This window comes from Ambystoma mexicanum, chromosome 3p (assembly GCF_040938575.1).
Source record: "Ambystoma mexicanum isolate Mex_15411 chromosome 3p, UKY_AmexF1_1, whole genome shotgun sequence".
NCBI classification, from domain to species: Eukaryota; Metazoa; Chordata; class Amphibia; order Caudata; family Ambystomatidae; genus Ambystoma; species Ambystoma mexicanum.
The window spans coordinates 844,124,899-844,143,501 of record NC_090925.1 but is presented as its reverse complement, the minus strand read 5'-3'; the positions used below and the strand labels follow the sequence as shown (position 1 = coordinate 844,143,501).

General features: G+C 47.4%; 2 long non-coding RNA genes across 2 annotated transcripts in view; one reads left to right on the top strand and one right to left on the bottom strand.

Moving 5' to 3' along the window:
• LOC138580981 (uncharacterized) overlaps positions 1-18,603 on the bottom strand; it is a 231,256-nt gene that overhangs the window by 202,636 nt on the left and 10,017 nt on the right. The gene's annotated exons all lie outside the window — the stretch shown is intronic.
• On the top strand, positions 6,519-7,638 carry LOC138580982 (uncharacterized). Its single transcript, XR_011304389.1, has 4 exons — positions 6,519-6,626; positions 6,717-6,852; positions 6,973-7,079; positions 7,219-7,638. It is a non-coding gene; the product is annotated as an uncharacterized lncRNA (long non-coding RNA).

The following is an 18,603-nucleotide window of genomic DNA, read 5'->3' as shown; positions in this document are numbered from 1 at the left end:
TATAAAAAATCATGTAGCCTCATTACGAGTCCGGCGGTAACCGAGCCGGAAATTCAGGCAGGTTACCGCTGGACTTGTATTATCATTCCGCCTCTGTGATTGCCGGAATCACCGGGGCATTACAATCCCGATGACCCGGTAATTCCGGAGGCGGAATTCTATTAATCCCCATTCCCATGGAGTCCAATAGGAAACGCTTCCTCAGTGGCTTTGTGACAGGGCATAAGAGTATGGAGTCCAATAGGACTCCATGGGAATGGGGAAGTGGAAACACTGGCACCAAGTTGTAATAGTGCCGGTGTTTCCATGTCCGTCAGACCTGGCGGGAGTGACACCTCCCGCCTGCAGGACTCTTAATCTGCCGGTCCGGAAAGAACGGTGGCAGCGGTTTTACCACCACCGTTCTTTCCAGACCGGCAGGGTCATTGGTTTTACTGACATTAATTGACAGCCCATTCCTCTTGCAGAAGTAAACAAAAATGTCTAGCTTCTTACGAGCACCAGCAAGTGTCAGTGATAGGAGCACTGAGTCATCTGCAAAAAGCAAAGCCGGGAACTTATCTCCATCCAGGATGGAGCACCAGTTTGGGCATTCAGAAGCTCCTTAATTAGTCCATTCATAAAAATACAGAACAGTTTCAGAGCGAGGACACACCCCTGCCATACGCCCTTCTTGATGTCTATGCTACCCATCATACTCCTGTCAGTTCCCCACCGGACAACCACAGTCTTTCCAGTGTAAAGGCTCTGGATACCAGATAGTAGAGCCTCCGGGATACCCAAATCCCTTAACACCTCCCACAACCGATGCCTCGGTACGGTATCAAAGGCGGTGCATAAGTGCACAAAATTTGCATATACACTAACCTTTCTGAGGACTGAATATTTATCACATACAGGTGGAGGCTTTGGTCGATCGTACTGGAGCCTCAAAAAGTCCTGCCTGCCGGTGATCAATGATCCCATTATTCTTAGCCCATTTGTCAAGATGGAATAATAATGCCCTAGCGAATATTTCCCTCCTGCAACCAATAAAGAGATAGGTCTAAAATTGTCAGGATCATCCCGATGGCCCTTTTTATAAAAAAGGGACAATTTCTGCGGTGGTCCAAGACACAAGCTCCAAGTTTTTACTCAGAGTGGCATTAAACCATTTTGTCAAATAAGGGACACAAACAATAGATTATTTTCTATAGAAATCTATTGGGACCCTGTCCGGTCCTGGGGCCTTGCCCAATTTTTGATTCAGGAGCACTTGTTCTACCTCATTGTTGGTAAGTACCAGCAGGAGACAGTTGTATACATTGGGCTTTTGTGTCTGTGAGAAAGATGTCACAGTTTCAATAAGACATTAAGAGCTGTCTTGTACCTAGAACTAATAATAGAATCTCAGCACTAATATAAGAGATTCAAGATTAGACATCAGATTTGTGGTTTGATCCAAGATGCTAATGTTTTATATTTTTCATGTCATGTGTTTTGTTTAGTATACAATTGGATGTTTTGTTTAGTTAATACCAACCGCAAAGAGTAACACTTTCTTTAGCAACTGTTTTTCTGTTTTCTTGTTTATTAATGGTGCAGATTTCTAATTCACGAGTATATACAACTTTATAGATCCTATCTTAGGACTACTCTTTTCCTCATCTGTTTTTAATTAGTTTTTCGATCTTAGGTTCTTTTTTTCTCTCTTTTTGTTTAACACATTAGGATTGTTGTGGTTGATATGTTGTTTTTAAAAAAAAAAGGTTTTATAATATATAAAATGAATTTTGTAATAAAACATAGCGATATATATTTTTTTTCAATCATGGTTGTAAGTGTAATTTGTCGCAACTAAGGAGGGCAGTTCGCAAGGTTTCCGAACAGTTCAATTTGGATCCTTAAGGGTGAGTTGGTGAGAGGAATTAGGACCCTTCTTTTTTAGAAAGTACGAGTTTCATTGGGCACAGTCCTAAGCCTCTTTAATCAAAAAAACCCAGTCCTTTGAAAGTTCAATGGTATACACTCTGAGCACCATCACCCACGCTGGAGTAGCTAATTCCCATTGGAGCTGCCCCTCCAACTTGATAGAGATTCCCATAGTCTTCTACCCAACGCTGTAACGGGATACTACCTTGCAAAAGATTGGGCTTTGTCCTTTTAGCCTCCCCCAAAAAAACCTTTTGAATCCCTGCTCCCTATTGTTTGCAATTTTTTTCCCAAACATCTTCGTACCACGCCTTCTTTTTGTCCTTCAGTGTCTTCTAGTACTCCCTTCTGGCCAGCTTGACTTGAACACCTGTTTGTGACCCAGAACCCTTCACAATGGCTATAAACCGCCCCTTATCCTGCCTGCAGTATTTATAATACCAGGGGGTTACTGTTTCAGCAAGATTACAGGCAGCCTTTGCTGGTTTAGAAAATCATTGACCGACAAGAGCCTTAATTTGCTCATGCACAGATATTACGGAGACAACATCCCACAGGTCTGCCTTTGCATGATCCTCCAGGGATTCAATGATGTCGTCATAAACCAATGGCAAGAGTACCCTTAAATCAACTGGCCCCCCCATCTAATATTTTTCCTGGCATGCCCCACAATTTCCAAACCAACAGCACCTTCCCCTCGGCCAATCGGCCTGCCTCTGGTGCTACCCCGGAGCGCTCCCACAACTCGAAAAAGAGGGGTTATGATCACTCTGAATTCTCTCATGAACACAGAATGCCTTCACTAAGTCCCAGGCCCCCAAATGTACAAAGATATAATCGATTTTGCTTACAGGTAAGTTATTATCAAAAGTAGGGGCTGCTAGAGAGTCACGCGGGATGCGGCCATTGCCTGCCCTCTGGTTAGCAGACATAAGCAAAACAGCCGCGCCTTCTGCATGTTTGTTTTGTCGCAGCGGGAAAGACGAATTCCGAGGTCCCAATCTCCAATGACTATCTTCTTCGGACGTGATGTGAACCAGACCATGAAGAGGCTCAATCTGGAGATTGAGATACCCCTTCACTAGAATCTTCAAAGATCTAGACGAACTCAGTGTCCAGTCTAGTACTTTGTTTGTGATCCTCTCTATAAGATCCAAACCCCTCACTGGTGAAACCCTGTTATAGAAGTTGATCTGTAAAATTAGTGAATCATCCCAAAATTTTAGACGTATCACTAAAGAATCTGGTGAGTCCATACCTATCTGTGTAACAGATTTAAACAGGGCAACATTGACCCAAGTAACCAAAACCCCACTCGGGTGCTCTCTTGCTCCCTTCCTTGCTGTTTTAAAGACAGCCACATACCCTTGGATATCCGGGGGTTCCAGAGCCCAAGATTCCTGAAGACAAATCGTCCATAAATCCTGAACAAAATTAAGCCAGTCCGTATCAGAGAGGTTCTTGGCTACCCCACCAATATTCCATGATAGAACCTGTGCCCCAGGCAAAATCTGACCCAAACTGTCTGATTATTGAGAGTTCAAGTTTGCTCGCAGCACCCCGGTATCCAACGCTGTGGTGAGAGCAGGTGGAACATGACTCTGTTCCTGCCCAGGATGCCCGTGCCTTTGATTACTGAGGATCAGCTCCACACTACCACTAAGCTGTAACAGCCTATGTTGCATCCCCCCACCTCAACTGGGATAATGCATCGCTGGTCCCACTCTACACCTGGAATTGCCTGTAGGTAAATTCAATATGCTAATCAGATTGCAAGTTAAAGAGGGCTGATGGTGCCTTCTCACATAGCCATATGGCTTACCAGCCCGACCATGAGTGTGCCCCAAGCTTACTTGCCGCGATGCATGCTACCATTCGGGGGGATTATCTTAATCATTATCGACAGCTCAGTGGGACGTAGCGACCGCTGTTCCATTTCTAGAAGACCCCTTGCCAGGCTGTGTTCTTTCAGGACAATTTTTATTGCGTCCTTGCCTCGGGCCCTGTTAGTCTTTTACATGACAGAATATCGCTGTGAATTACCGATAGGCAACCTTATTTACCAGCCTGTCTTCATGCTCATATCTACTATCCTGACTTATTGGGACATTCACAAGATAAAAACAATCCTGGGGTTGGTTGCTGGGGCCACTGCCAGACAAAAGTTGGGTTTGAAAAAACCTAACATCTGCCCTGGCCACCTCATCAACTACTTGCTCCCCCGTAGATGAATGAAAAAACAAGAAGTCCGGCGCTAGTGCTGTCTCCACTAATGAGCCTGTTACGGTACTGAGTCCTTTAATGTTATCCACTCCTTCCATAACTACCCTCTCAGCCACCACATTCATCCCTACCCCAGGTGAGAATGGAGCCTGGAACATCAGTTCCTCGACCAAGTTTGCCAACCTGTGGATGCCACTTATGAGTTCCTCATTTTCCATCCTCATCTGCGCTAAAAACTATAGAGCGCACCTGCAACCCTCACAACTTCTTATAACCGGTGCCCCAGTATTACCTGGCCCTCGTTCTTGGCTGCCCTCCCCTTAGGAATTGGAGGGGGGTGGCAGAAATAGGAGTAGTTACAGCCATATCTGGGATTAGAGGAGATGCAAGGTCAGTAACAAGAGTAGGAGTAGCCAAAGCCTCAAACATGTTGTTAACAGGAACCCGTGGCGGATAATGAGCAATGTCCCGCGGTAGCCCATGCTCTCGTCCTCCCAAGACTAATCAACCAAAGAAGCTGCAACCTCTAGGGGAATTTTGTAATGCAACCCTTTGGATCCCCTCTGCGCACTTTCAAACTGGTATCCTGGGAGTATCTTGTCCACATCTACAAGAGTACCCAAAGTGTCCTTATGCGGGCCCATACTGTCCTTGGCCAATGCCCACATCTCTTTCAGTCTGAGCTTGCATTTAGGGCCTCCCCTATTCTTTTGCACCTAGGGTACCCCTTCATCACTAATCTTGCTTATTAGATCAATCCCCTCAGTGCCCATTGTACCACAATTAGAAGTTGTCCTTGAGCACAGGGGTCTTCCTTTTGTCCCCTTTACATTATTTTTCATTACCACCTCCTGGCCTTTACTTGCGGGTTCAATTTCACTCAGAAACCCTGCTATTTCCTCTATCATGGCATTAGCTTCATCAATCCTTGCCACAAACTTAGATGTGCGTTTTCTAGCAGAAACTTTGGGTGAGGGGCTCAAGGCCTTCCGTTTAGACATGTCAGAGAAAAATACTTGTCCCACAGCTATGGACCAGAAGAGCAAACACAATATAATAAGGTGAGATAGATAAAATAATAAAATCGAGCAATCGAACAATCAATCAAGATAAAAACTAATGCAGACAAAGATTTTAAACAAAGTTCATTCGTAACTTCCTCAGAGCCCAAATACGGGGCTGGTAATAGGTACCAAGCGATGTAAGCAGCCCGCTTGAACCTGCTTCAACGCACTTCAGCCAACTTCAGCTCACTTCCCTCACAATCCTCCCAAATCAACCCAAAAATCCCTGGCCAAGTCAATCCGGTGTAATTGATTAGGAAGGATGAAGATTAGCTGGAAGGCACAGCGTAGAGCGAGGCAAGCCCGACAGCTTTAGAGGGCTGCCTGAGTCCGACTCCCCCTCCTCGCTCCTACAGGCAACTGCAGGCATAGGAGACCTATGTTGAGAGCAGTTCCCCTATAATCCTCCCAGTAGAATCAGAAAGTACTTGAAATGCTCAAATTAGCAACCAAACTGTTCCTTCACAAGGGAGAGTAAATGCTGTATGGTGCGGAAGATGAGTGCAGGAAATACAGGGGGGGTTTCCAAGCCCAGGAGGTACTTAGACCGTCTCCCCCTCCTTGCTTCTGCATGCACTGGTAGATGTTATTCCAATAGGGTCCCTGCTAGATTATCTTGGGGAGTATCTTGGGGGTTCCCTTGGGAGAGAGAAAAAAAACCCAGCTGCTGGACAATCCTTGCACTCTTTGCACTCAAGTACGCAGTGACAATTAATAAGATACGCTTAGCTGAGCAAAAGTATTGCTACATGGTGCACAAACACAGACATTCCCCCCTCAGTTTTCCAATAGGGACTCTTGTGTCATAAGATTCCTTTAAACTTCATAATCCTTCAGTTTCAAACAGCAGATAGAGCAATGGGTTTTAGGACCCGAAACAAGCACAGTCAGACTACTTGCCTCACTCTTATCCTGAAGCCTCCACGTCTTAGAAATTTATTTTCCACCATTCCACCATATCCGACTGGCAGAAACAGCTTTCTATTAGTCCAGTCACTACATTAGGGAGAGCGCAGCCCCATGTCCCCCTCCCTTCTGGGACAGTTGCACCCAGTGCATTCCATTCACATAGGCCAATCAGTTTGACACTGACACTTAGATCCTGTCCATTTCCCGTGAATTAGATTATCACGCTCCTATGGGTGTCCATTTGAACGCTTTCACAAACAGCTTTTTCTTATAGTCATGCGCAGAAGTGCAGCACTACCAACACTGCTCTCCACACGTATTCAGAAGCCACAACGCTTCTCCCGCTCGCACATGCACATGTGCGCACCTTTAACAGCACTACTCTCCTTGCGGATGCGCGCCCTGCCCCGCCGCACACAGCTCGGCTTCTTCTTCCCTTTTAAACATGGAGCCCCTGCCGCACCTCACAATCGCGGCTCCAAAGGATTATTTCAAATCCACCACGGACTTCAATTCCAGGTAACTCCCTACCAAGCCCTCTCCAGCAGGCCATTCCAGGCACCCTCTGCCCCACGATTAATTTCATACGTGCCATTTTCTATCCAACAGGAAAGCGGCCTTTGGGCAATTACTTTGGGAACCAAGCTCCCACCACACCATTTGCCCCCCTTAAACCTTCAGAGATGCCAACCTCACAGCCGGCATCCACCTCCAGTGACTCCTCATTGTGAGCAAATTGAGGAAGGTGAGCACATATTTTTTATCTTTCACCACTGCCTATTTACCCAGTTCATGTACGCATCTTACTGGCAAACATTAGGTGCAATAGGCTATATTACTAGTGTATGTATTTTTACCTTCTTAGCCTACAGCAGCCTGCCGCTGCACCCTACAAGCAAGGACCAATAGATACCCTGCTCCACACCTGTGAAACCGCAATCCAAAGTTTCATCCAACTTTGCTACCCCCCAGGTCAGTCCCGTGTTTCCCTTGCTGTTATCCTAATATTACCTGTAGTGTACCACAATTATGGATTTTTATGTCATGTTCTTCAGTTTTTAAACTTCCACTTCAGGCACTAATAGAGCCCCCCCCCCCGACTTTCTTTTAGGGAGACCTTCTCCAGGCCCAAGATGAAGGCATCTTGCCGAAACGTCTAAGGACCAGCACTCCATTTTCTACCGGGTCCTTCCAATCTTTTCATTTTGATCCAGACGTCGACCACGTGTTAGGTCACCCTTGAGCCTGGCTACATACAACCAACTGTTATACCATTTATTGTTGTCTGCTTGGTTGGACTTTGTATTATGTACCTGTACTATCACTTGTCACTATAGGTGGTGGTTACACATTGATTTCCAAAGCACCATATTGTTTTTAGCTTTGTATGAATTCAACTTAGTTGTTAACTCAGTTACATCAAGGATTTGTGAATATTAACTACCCTTAATGTCCTGGACCTTTTTACAAAAAAATAACAAAAAGATTACAAATGCATGACTATGAAATGCATTTACAGCAAAATAAATAAAAAAGCTGTACCCTTCACATCTATTTTTGTCTGTATTTCTCAAATTTAATGAGTACTACTACATCTAGAATGTCTCTGCATGTATGTGACATGATAGAATAAATCTAGGCCTACTACATTCAACTAGTAGACCCCAGTACTATAGACGTCAGGGCAGACCCCTCTTTGTACCAAGACTCTACTTGCCTACAGGACCCCTCACCCAGCGTTTGCGGAACTCCCAAAGGGAGAAAAACTCCTGCGTCCTTAGTCCTGCGGGCTTCGACCCTACGATGCACATTGACATGCCGGTGCGGTCTTGTTCCTGCAGCCTGTGTACATGTTTCATAGGGGCAGACAGATCGTTCCTCGCGGCGACATGAAATTTAAGCGATCGCAGTTTCTGGAAAATATCAGAAATGTGCCGCACAGCCCTGATGATGGAAACAGTTACGAAATACATTGGCTCATTGTGCCACTTCACTGATCTGGATATGCACAGTGCTTTCTGAATAAAACATGGCACTGTGTCGACTACAAGTCGAGCTCTAACAGACCTTTGTGAAATAGCGAACTAGATGGACAACATTCGCCGAAAGTTGATGTAGCTCTATTGGAAGAGCACACCGTGAGCAAGCCACAAATTAGGATTCCTTCCTAATTCTCATTTTGCGTTCATGACTATTACACCACCATGGAATTCACCCCTAACCCCCAGGGCCTGCTTTTTCCGATTCTCCAACACAACGCTCTGTGACGTCTGTACCTGATGGCTTTGAAAGTGAAATTATATGATATGATATGGCATTTATAAGGCGCCTATATACAAGTGTTTCAAGGCGCGACGAGGAAAGGGAGGACAGAGATAACAATCTTACTAGGCCGGGTGACATTGAGATCACCAGTGGTCAAAGTGTAAGAAAAGAAGTAGTGGAACTATGTTCCCTGCTGGTCGGCCCCGCTCCTCACAAACCCCATTGCCCTGCTCCCTCCCACACACAATCCAAACCCCCAAACACATTTGCCTGCTGTTTAAGGGAATGTTCAGTGCAGTGCACTGAAAGTGTAAGTTTTAACTTCTTCCTACACTGTTATTTTAAAATGAAACCATTGCGGAATGGTTTATTTTTAAAATAAAAGTATAGGAGCTGTAAAACTTATTTTAAAAAAGTAGAGGAGCACCGCTCCCAACCGCTCCCGCTCACTTCGACCACTGCAGATCACGCAAGTGCAGAGGGGTGGGGGAGGGAAAAGCGCGATGGAAAAGGAAAGGGGCAAATAAAAGGGGAAGGTCTGTCAGAACAGGTGGCATTGGTGGCACAGACATGTAGATGCCCCACTATTCTGTCTTGTGAACAGCATGGGGGTGCTTTGGTTCATGGTGTGCTCTTCGGGGCATTGAACCCCTCCACTATGATTCCCTGAGAATCTCCTACTTCCTCACAGAAGACTCTGCGAGAGCTTGCTGGTCTCTACCTAACAGGTCCAACTGGCTGCAATTCATACATTTAGAGATTCTTGGGGTGAGGGGGTTATTATTTTTCATGACCCTCAGCATGATCTCTCTCCCCAACTTGGAATCTTCCATGTGTCCTTAAGACACTAAGGGACACTCCCTTTGAATCCTTGGAAAACGTTTGAGAAAGTAATTCCACCTGTAAGGTTTATTTATTTATTTTATTTTATTGGGCGCTTATACATCAAGAAAGTGTGCTTCAAAGCGCCCACAGGGCAAAGGGAAGGGAACAAGGGAACAGTAAGACAATAAAATACAAAAACGGTCCTAGTAGGCCCTGTGAGCATTCAGAGCGTGCAAGTGCAGAGAGAGAGAGAAGGGAAAGGGGTGAGTGCTAGAGGTTCCATGGAAGGTTCTCTTTCTTGCAGCCATACCATCACCCAGGACAAACTGGGATCTTTGATCTGTGGCATACCTTAACTTTGTTTTCTTTCCGAAGGCCTGTCCCTCAGACCTTACCTGTCATTTCAGCTTTAAATAGTAATCACTTTCCATATTTTACAAGACATTATTCTTCCCGCGTTTGCCGCAAACAACCATCTCCTGTCCCGTCCGCATATAGGCGGGACAGTCCGCATTTACCCAGTGGTCGAAGTGAGTGAGAAGGGCTGGGAGCAGTGCTCCTATACTTTTTTAAATAAAGTTTTACCGTTTCTATACTTTTAAAAAGACACCGTTCCCGAATGATTTCGTTTTAAAATAAAAGTGTAGGTAGAAGTTGAAACTTGTACTTTCAGTGCACTGGACTGAACGTTCCCTCAAACAGCAGGTGCAAGTGTTTGGGTGTTTGTATTGTGAGTGGGAGCAAGCGTGGTGATGGAGTTTGTGGGGAGTGGGTGCAGGCCAGCAGGGAACATGTTTCCGCTGCTACTTTTCATACACTTTGACCACTGTATTTACCTTAAGTATTAGCGCCCTGGGGGTTGAAACTTCTGGACATTAAGTGCCCGGAAACATGACCTAAAATCCTGAGCGAAGCGAAGACATTAATCAGGCCTTTGGGTAATTAATGGCTGGGAAGTCCAAAGCCCCAGGATACTAACACTTTTAGAAAACGTAGGGATTGGCATGAAAGGTCCAAAAATCAGTTTTGGGAAAGATGCAGCTTGCCCCGGTGCTGCACGGCTCTGGTGGCAGGGGAGAGCTGAGGGAAGCGTCAGTAGAATGAGACAACGCCACTGCGTCACAGCAATATAGAGGCCTGCAGATAGGGTACAGCAGTGAAGGGGGTAGCTGCTCCCACCTTACTCGGAATAAGAAGGTAAATGGGAGCAGCCGGAGGGGTGGTGGGGAGAGGAAAGCTGTAGTCAGAAAAAAGGGCCTTCCAGTTGACCCAGCCAGTCTGAAGCCAGGAATCCGAGCACCGACTGCCAGATAGTGCCTGGAATTTGCTCTAAAACCTTGTTCCTGATTGGTAGAGCTAAACGCAGCGTTTCACCTGGGATGCTAATGTTTGTTACTTTTGGCTCAGCGGGCACAGATGCTAGAAGCCTTCTACCCCAACCTTAATTAAATATATCAGGGGGCTTGGGCCTCATTACGTGTTTGACAGTCCGGAATAAATGCCGGAATAAATGCTGGTAATTCCGGCACCAGCATTTGTTCCGGACCGGCCAAACACAAGTTCTCCACGGATCTCCTGGCAGGCCGGACCTACCGGTAGATCAGGTCCCTACCGGAAGATACATGCCTAAATCACCATACACCAGTACTCCCAGTGCCGGTGATTCAGCAAATCCCATCCGCACAGAGTCCTATAGGAATCCAGGTGAATTGGAATTTACTGTCACTCCACTGCCTGTATTATCCCGCTAAAAACGGGATATCATGTGGTGGATACCGAAAGGCAGGGTTGCCAGTATCCCACCTGAATTACCGGTGGGATACCGGCAACCCTCTAATGAGCCTTATCGTCTTTGCCTATCATCAGCAGCAGGCACAGTTGCCCTGATCAATTCACGGGCGCTCCACCAGAGTCCTACACTTGCTCGTCCCAGTCCTCATTCTCCGCCTTAAACCCTGTATGAGTCGCAGAAATTGATATGATAATGATAATCATATGATATTATAGGTTATTTATAACGCGCTTAATACCCAGAGGTTTCTAAGCACGGACCCGGGGATCAAATCTGTGTTGCCTGCTGTCGTCTTGCTTCCAAGGTGAGCGCATTGCCCCTAAGCTATCCTCCTGAGACATTAAGACTTATTAGGAATTTGGCAGTATGGTAAAAAGGTAGCCATAATTCCATTACTGCCACTTTTTTGGTGTGAACGGAATTACCATTGTTTTTACTGCACCGCCAAAATCTAAGTTTGGCCTTGAAGTGGAGGATTTATGACCAGCATCCCGCTGTACACCAAAACTGGGGATTTACGCTGCCGTTCCACCACTCATGATCCTGTGGTGAGCCCACAGGGCCAAGGGGTGGGAATGGTAAATGAATTTCATAATGAGGCTCCATGTGTCTTTCAAATTGTTTAAATCCTCCACTTCACTACCTGCCTTGTAATTCGGCGAAGCAGAAAAGCGATGTTGATTCCATTACAGCCATTTTACTGACACGTTTTCCTGCACCGCCCAACTCATAATGAATCCCAGCGTGCTGTATTAGACAGCTCTGTTGCTTGCAGAACTAATCACAAACTGACTTGATTATTTAAAGTGATAATCTAATGACTACATAGTGATTGAAGAATGGACCTGGATTAACAATGAACTCTGGCACAGAATACGATGGGTACTTGCTGTGCTATGTGTGATGCTGGAAATGCATCGGAAGGACAGGGCCTCTGTATCCTTGTCCTTTACTGCTTTTTATCATGTGTTCTGTTGTGTTTTCTGCGCAGGAGTTCATGTGGGACTCCTGGCGGTGCAGCTCTCTCTCTTGGTTTGGTGAACAGACCCATGGGATACCCTTGTGGCACCCATGGGTAGGGGTACAACCCTGTGCCCCTACTGTATGTTTTGGGCACCTGTGTGTGACCCACAGAGCAGGGTACGGGCTGGTGGCAGCTTTGAAATTACTGGTGCCCTGAGCGTCCTCCATTTTGGGATGCCCAGGCCCTGTCATTCGAATCGGTAGATTCCTGATGGAGACAAAAAGGCCCCCATGGCCTCTTGCCTTCCATCACCTGTTACCTTGATCTTCCCGAAGTCCCGGGAAGTCCTGCCTCTGTCCCTTCCCCCTGACTGGCTGCTGGGTGGATCTCCATACAGAACTGTGTTGAACGGTTGTTACCAGTATTCTGCCAATTGCTCAACCATCTTGCTTTCCTTCCTCTCTCTACTGCTGATTTCCTCTTTATTTTGATCTGTGTGTCATTCTGACTGTATGCACTTTAATGAGATCTAATAACGTTAGTGGTACCACTTTAGAATTGTATATATTTACCATTGTTGATTTTCAGAGTACAAAGTGAGTTATCGCGATCGTGTATATGACCTTGAATATTAATTATATAAAGACTGTGTTTTAACCGATACAGTGTGTGGACATTCCTTTGTGGGTGCTTGGGGACTACACTGTACTTAATAACCAGCTCACATCACCTCCTGAGAAGATAGGTCTTGATTGCTCGTCCATTGCTACCGTAATAGAGAATCTTGGCAGGGGTGTATGTGTCTCTCCTCTACCAAATAGAGAGCGGAAGTACAGACCCCCCCTCTGCTCTTTACAGCTGGTGGTAGCAGTGGGATGCTTATGGTTTTAAGACTCAGTGTATAACTGTGCCACTTACGAAGGATATCTGCACTTTGTTAAATTAAGGTTTAGTCGTGCACAAGATAACTGCATTACAAGCAATGGAATCTATTGCGAATGGTAAATTGACTCGGATGAGCTTAGAGGCTCTCCAGAGTGCTTGTGAAGCCAGGGAGTTAGACTTTGTGGATAAGTCTAGGGCTGAGCTGATAGCTGCCCCGGTGAAACTCTTGAAGGGGGGTGCAACCAATGAGGACTCTACCCCGGGGTTTGTCACCGAGTCCGATTCTGGGAATGCCACCATTCCTGCTGCTTCTGTTCAGATCCCCAGCAGTTCTTTCGAGCTTGAGTTTTTAAGGATGAAGTTGCCCTTTGAATATCGCAAGTTGGAACTAGATGCTGAGCTAATGAAAGAGGAGTTGGCACAGCAAGTAGAGCTCAAGAATCGGGATTTTAAACTCAGAGATAGAGATCTTGAACTCAAAGATAAGGACCTTGAACTCAAAGACAAGGACACTGAATGTCAGCGAATCCAGTTAGAGAAATCTCTAGTGGAGACATCAGCAAAACCAGTTGAGAGTGTCAGGTCCCCAGCAACCAAGTTTATGAAAGATTTGGTTGGTGTGTATGCAGAGGGTTCTGATATCCTCCAATGGATTGAAGCGTTTGAAATGGCTTGTGCAATTCACGATGTTGACAAGAGAGATTGGGCTAAGTGTTTGTTAAGCAGAGTGCCTCAAACTGGATATGACTGTATTCTGAGTGTGGAAGAAAGGGGTCAGTATGAGTGCATGAAGTCTGCAAAACGCCAAGTTTGGCAAAACGCCTACCCAATATCTTAAACGGTTCAGGGATTTTAAGAAACGAGAGAATGTGTCTTGGGTTGACTGGGTGAGTGCTGCGTACATGAACATGATGGGGTGGATTGATGGATACAAAGTGAAAACGTTTGTTGAATTATCTCACCTCCTGTTTTTTTAGCATTTTTCGGAAGCCTGTTCACCAGAGCTGTGTCAGTATGTTGCTGACCAGAACATTTTGGACCCTTTTAAGCTGGCTAGGTTGGCTGACAAGTGAGTCTCCCACCGGTTGTCCCCTAAGGACTCCAGTGGGAAGGACAAGGACAAAGAAAAGGGGGCCTCTCAGAAAGCTGAGGAGTCCCAAAAGCAATAACAGTCAGGTAAACCAAAGCCTTCCTCTCCAAAGACCCAAAAACCTAGTGGGGATAAGTCTGTTGTGGGTGGGAGTAAGAGTAGTGGTCCGCCTGCTGCAAAGCAGGGTTCCAGTGGCTCCAGTACCGTACCCCACACTCCTTGCACTTGTTGGGATTGTGGGGCTCTGGACTACTGAAGGGGTGATCCCAAGTGTAAGGGTAAGGCACTGGGAGTCCAGGCAGCCAGCCTGACCTACCCCTACTCTGTACCTGAGGTGGAGGCCACCGTCCTCCCCTCCTATACTGGGATCACCTTTGGTGCTCCCGTAGAGATTTCCTTAGTGTCCCTTGGGGACTAGCCCACAAAACACTCATAGGTTTTTGAGAAGTGTCCTCTTGAATGGCCAGCCTTCTACTGGTTTGAGAGACACTGGGGCAAGCATGACAGTGGTGGACAGGACCCTGCTCAAGCCAGAGGACTAAGTAGGTGCTCCTCTGAGAACCACCAGGTTAGCTGGTGGGCCTCCCAAATTATCGCCTGTAGCCTTAGTCAAAATTACGATTGGAGACAAGACAGCCAAGCTTCCGGTCCTGGTTCAGGACAACGTACCTGCAAACATTTTGTTGGGAAACGATTTGGTCGAGTCGAGGATGATCACGGATGGTCTACCCATGGCTGCTGTGGCAGTCACCCGATCGCAGGTCACACAGGGTCCGCTGCGAGTCCGGTACCCTTGCCGATGGGGAAACCCAAGGCACGAAGGAAACGGAAAAGTAAGAGGGCCACCTCTGTGGAGGGAGCCCCTGCTCTTCCCGCTGTTCCGAAAGCACCCATTGGGATCCATGCTCCGGACGGGCTGGGTCCAGTGGTAAATCCCGTGCCAACTCCTGTGGGAGACGAGCCAGAAGACTTTCCTGTGGGAGAGGCTCTTAACCCGCAGGATCATCCCGACCTTCAATGCTTGTTAGCTGAAGGGGGACCCTCCCGGGCAGACTTCTGTAAGGGACACAGAGAGTGCCACTCTCTCGAGGGTCTGAGGACACAGGCCCTGTCCCAAGCACAAGGAGAAGTGCCTAGGGCATTTCAGATTTATTGGGTGCGTGAGCTCCTTGTTAGTGAGCCCACTAAGCCTGAACCTGGTGCCCTCAAGAGGTTCGTGGTACCCCAGGTTTACAGGCCCTTCCTGCTGCACTTGGCGCATGAGGTGCCCTTGGCTGGTCATCTTGCTACCAAGAAGACTAAGCAGAGGCTCTCTGCCCATTTCTACTGGCCCCGGATAGGAGTAAAAGTAGAGTCCCACTGCAGGACCTGCCCAACTTGTCAGTTGTCTGGCAAGATTGTAGGCAGAGTCATCGCCCCACTGCAACAATTGCCAGTGGTTGGCACACCGTCGGGTGGACATCGGTTCCTCCTGGTCTTGGTAGATCATGCCACCAGGTACCCTGAGGCTATACCCCTTCGGACAGTTACGGCCAAGGTGGTTGCCAGGGCTCTCCTGGGCATTTTTACCCGTGTTGGATTCCCTAAGGAGGTTCTCTCCGATAGAGGATCCAACTTCATGCCGAGTTATATGAAAACCATGTGGAAAGAATGCGGAGTAACTTACAAGTTCTCCACCTCTTACCACCCTAGACCATCAGTTTGGTTGAGAGATTTAACAAAACTCTCAAGGGCATGTTAGGCACTTTGGAAGAGCCCCTCATGAAGAAGTGGGATCTTCTCCTGCCATGCCTGCTGTTTGCCTACAGAGAGGTACCTCAAGAGGGTGTTGGTTTCAGCCCCTTTGAGTTACTCTTTGGACATCCCATGAGGGGGCCCCTTGCCTTGATCCGAGAAGGTTGGGAGGCCACCCCTCCAGGTCCCACCAAGCAAGTGGGGAACTATGTGTTAGGCCTCAGACAGAGGATGACACAGATGATGGGTCAGGCAACAGCGAATCTTAAGGCCAGCAGGAATTGAATAAGTACTGGCATGACCTTAAAGCATTGCAAGTGGATTGGACTCTGGGACAGGAGGTCCTCGTGATGGAGCCTACCAAGCCTCGGGCTTTGGCAGATAAATGGACTGGACCCTTCAGGATAATCTCCAAGATGGGCGCGGTCAATTATCTGGTTGACATGGGAGCCTCGGGGGTCGCACCGCAGATATTCCATGTCAACAGCCTCAAGCCTTTCCACAGGCGAGCCGAAGTCTCATGTCTCTTGCTAGCTTCAGGGCAAGAAGAGGATGAGAGTGAGCCGCTTTCTGATTTGCTGCATAGCAACCCTCAGGATGGCTCCGTGGAGGGAGTACATCTCTCTCCCGATCTGACAGCAGAGCAGCAGAGGGCCTGCAGGGCTTTGACACTGGTGACAGTATGCCTGTCAAAAGCAGGTGCTACCGTATGTCAGATACCGTTAAGAACCACATCCAGGCTGAGGTCACAAAGATGTTGGATCTGGGTGTTATTGAACCCTCAACCAGTCTCTGGTCCAGTCCCGTGGTCCTTGTCCCCAAGACAAGTTCCCAGGCAGGTACCAAGGATTGGAGGTTCTGTGTGGACTACCGAGGAGTCAATGCTGTCACCAAAACTGACGCGCACCTATTGCCCCGGGCTGATGAGCTCGCAGACAGGTGCTGCCAAATTTGTGAGCACCTTCGACCTTACCTCAGGCTATTGGGAAATAGCTCTGATGGACCATGCCAAGGAAATGACGGTGTTCTCAACACCAGAGGGACTCTACCAGTTTAGAGTCATGCCTTTCGGGTTGAAGAACGCCCCTGCCACTTTCCAGAGGTTAGTCAACCATGCGCTTAGTGGGCTGGAAGCCTTTTGTGTGGCGTACTTATACGACATTGCCATCTACAGTTCCACTTGGGAAGTGCATTTGACGCATCTGGATAAAGTGTTGCAGGCGTTACAAAGGGCTAACCTCACTATCAAGGCCAACAAGTGGCAGATAGCTCAGGGGAAAGTCACGTATCTTGGTCATGAGGTGGGAGGGGGTCAAATCCAACCTCTCCCCAGTAAAGTACAAGACATACATGACTGGGAGACTCCCACTACTCAAATCCAGGTGAGAGCCTTTTTGGGCCTCACAGGGTATTATCGCAATTTCATGGCAGAGTATGGAACCGTAGCTGCACCCCTGACAGCTTTGACTTCGCCCAAACAACCGAGGAAAGTTAATTGGATGGAAGACTGTCAGAGGGCCTTTGATGGCTTGAAAGAAAGTCTGTATAGGGCACCCGTGTACAACAAGCCCTTTATCGTTCAAACTGACACCTGCGACACCGGAATTGAAGCTGTCTTGTCCCATTTAGATGACAAAGGAAGAGAACATCTGATCATATTCATCAGTAGACAACTCAAGGGTAGGGAACTTAGGTGGGCTACTGTTGAAAAAGAATGTTTTAGTATAGTTTGGAGCCTTAGGCGTGTTAGGCTCTACCTTACCGGGTCTACCTTCAAGGTCCAAAGCTATCATAAGCCCCTTAAGTGGCTTATGCAGATGAAGGGTGAAAACCCGAAACTGCTCAGGTGGTCCATTAGTCTACAAGGGCTTGACTTTACCATTGAGCACAGACCAGGGAAGAGTCACAATAATGCATTTGGCCTTTCCAGAAGGTATGTTGACCGTCTGGATGAGGGTGTCTATCTCGTGGGAGATTAGGCCCCCTACCCTCAGTCTGCGGGGGGCGACTGTGATGCTGGAAATGCATCAGAGGGACAGGGCCTCCGTATCCTTGTCCTTTACTGCTTTTTATCGTGTGTTCTGTTGTGTTTTCCGCACAGGAGTTCATGTGGGACTCCTGGTGGTGCAGCTCTCTCTCTTGGTTTGTGAACAGACCCATGGGATACCATTATGGCACCCATGGGTAGGGGTACAACCCTGTGCCCGTAGTGTATGTTTTTGGCACCTGTGTGTGACCCACAGAGCAGGGTACAGGCTGGTGGCAGCTCCATGTTGAAATGACTGGTGCCCTGAGCGTCCTCCATTTTGGGATGCCCAGGTCCTGTCATTGGAATCGGTAGATTCCTGATGGAGATAAAATGGCCCCGATGGCCTCTTGACTTCCATCACCTGTTACCTTGATTTTCCTGAAGTCCCGGGAAGCCCCGCCTCTGTCCCTTATCCCTGACTGGCTGTTGGGTGGAAGTTCTGCATATGGTAGTGTGGGGAAGTGCCGACCAGACTGGCTGGAGCCTTCTCAATGACTGTATGTTGTGGGTACGCCTGAGGGTGGGACCTGGGTGAATGAAGTGTGTGACGAATATGCATTGTATGTTGTGGCTGTCTAGTATCTGGTTGAGACAGCCCTGCCCGTAACCGGTAGGAATGCAGCTTGGAGTGTTGAATGGCCCGGTACTTGTCCCAATACGCATAACTTGTTGTGAGTGTCTGGAGAGAAGTGAATGGCCTGAATGCCCCGTGTGCCTGATTGGCTGCCTGCCTGCATGAATGACCTTAGTCGTGATTGGATGCTTGAGTGTGACCCAGCGGAATGAATGGGAGATCAACAGTATATCTAGGGACCTCTCACTGCTAGGAATCGTGTTCAGAAGCTGAAGTCCACTACGACGAGTAACTGGAGTAACTGAAGCTTAATCTTGAAGCCCTGCTGGACGAGAAGA